The sequence below is a fragment of the Nanorana parkeri genome, unplaced genomic scaffold, assembly GCF_000935625.1.
Source record: "Nanorana parkeri isolate BGI_ZX_2015 unplaced genomic scaffold, ASM93562v1 scaffold1005, whole genome shotgun sequence".
NCBI classification, from domain to species: Eukaryota; Metazoa; Chordata; class Amphibia; order Anura; family Dicroglossidae; genus Nanorana; species Nanorana parkeri.
This window is the reverse complement of record NW_017307273.1, coordinates 353,438-355,529: the sequence shown is the minus strand read 5'-3', so window position 1 is coordinate 355,529 and position 2,092 is coordinate 353,438. Positions and strand designations below refer to the sequence as shown.

Sequence of the window (2,092 nt, the reverse complement as noted above, 5' to 3'; positions counted from 1 at the left end):
TAATATTTACCTTACCCAGCACTGTAAGCATACAACAGATAACTTCAGACACCTTCACACCAGGTCCTTGCTCTTTATAAGTACCCTGGGAGTCCAAAATGCCTAAATGTGTTGAAAGACACTTTCTTCTTGGGTCTATTATGTCTGTAGATTGCTTCCTATCTCCTACTTCTCACTATTGGTCAGTAAGGATGCCTATGATAGTAATGGGCCTGTAGTGAAGTTTAGGAGACGGGTAGGGGTCGGGCTATGTCCCCGACCCTAGTGACCTAAGAAGTAAGTTCAATGTACCTGAGCATTTGAAGTGACACTAAACTCAGGGGTAAATCTTAAAAATGCATTCAGTTACCGTAACTATTAACAAAAATTTAGCTTATTTGCGCATCACTGGGCTGTTGATCCTCAAATCTCTGAATTGGTGCTGACACCTTCCTTCTGGAGGGGGGCTACTTTTGTTCCCCATGGTCCCTTTGTGTGTTGTTAAGTCACTGCTCCAAGCTCACTCCTGTGATGGTCTATAATTAGTTACAAATTAGTAAACTAAATGTGAGATTGTAGTCCATCACAGGAGCGAACTTGGAGCGGTGGCTACATTAAAACGCACACAGGAACCATGGGGAACAAAAGTAGCCACCCTCCATAGATGATTTGAGGATCTCCAGCTGGGTAATACACAAATAAGCTACTTTTCTGTTATTGTGTCCTCCCGTTACCCTAAGGAGAACTATGGGGAAAAACACTGGCCCCATAGTTCTCCTTTAAGGCACCCAAGGTAATTACACTGAGGAAAAAACTGACATCCACATAACTTAGAGGTGCTTGCTCCAGATGAGGGAAGTGTAACATATTTCAGAACTGCTTATTGCAGGCCAACAGCTAAATTTGTAGTTGCAACATATACATTATGTTTGCCTACAAAAGGATTTGTAATTATCTTGGGTAGTCTTATTATCCAGCCCCACCCTGCCAGATATTATTGCCAGGTCCTGGACCTTTCTGCAAATTGCATCTCAGTTAAAGTGGACCTTTATCCCCCTTTGACTAAAAATCACATCAGCATTCTGCTCTGCATGTTGATATTAAATCATCTTACATTCATTAGTTAAACAACATATTTTGCTTTTACTTACAATTACAGTATTTCCACTTCCTGCTGCTCTTAGGCATTAGTGATATAGCCCATGCTCAAGCGATGCATCCTGGGAAGGTTACATCATAGTGCGTTGCTGAGAAATCTCATCTGCAAACTGTGATATCTTGGGGAAAGGATTCTTTTTTTTGTTTTTTTTCCCCCTGAGATGATGTGCTTGGTCACATGCTCTAGTCACATGTGCCAGAGTTCCAGGAAGTAAAGGGAGATAGATTAATCTGCCCTTAGTAAAAATGGCCACCATGAGAAGAATGGGGAGGTATGCAAAGAATAAAAAGCAAGCAATTATCTGCTTGTAGATTTGTCATTACTAAACATTTCTAAAGGTGCCTTTTGTTATTATTTTAAAGATAAGGGTAAGGTTCCTCTTTAAGTAATGGAGTCTAGTCAGGACCCATCCCAGCATGTGGCTGAACAGTGAAGTAGCTGAGGCCCACTGAGAAGATCATCTCTCTACACAATCCTTCACAGTATTAAGGTGCCCGTACATCTTACAATCATCTGCAGATTTTCTGTGGCCAGATGGAAAAAGTGCAACAGATTGGCCCAGGTGGAGATTACTCCATCCACACAGTTCAGTGTAGATGGAGGAATCTGTTGCACCTTTTCCATCTGACCACAGAAAATCTTCAGATAATTGTAAGGCCAGCTTTAGACCTACAGCACTGTACAAAGTCACAGAGCTCTGGTTGGTTCTGAGCGTTGCTGTACAGGCGATTTAACCACTTCAAGACCAGGTGTTTAGACCCCCTTCCTGGCCAGGCCATTTTTCAGTATTCAGCGCTGCGGTACTTTGACTGACGTTTATTCCGTCATGCAGCGCTGTACTGAAATGAATTTTATACCATTTTTTGGGGACAGATAGGGCGTTATTTCGGTGGTATTTAATCACCACCGGGGTTTTTATTTTTTACTATAATTAGGGAAAATTACAGACAATTT

The 2,092-nt window shown here is 41.7% G+C and overlaps 1 protein-coding gene across 1 annotated transcript in view; it reads left to right on the top strand.

Moving 5' to 3' along the window:
* Nucleotides 1-2,092, top strand: part of BLOC1S2 (biogenesis of lysosomal organelles complex 1 subunit 2) — a 14,904-nt gene that overhangs the window by 4,785 nt on the left and 8,027 nt on the right. The window lies entirely within an intron of this gene.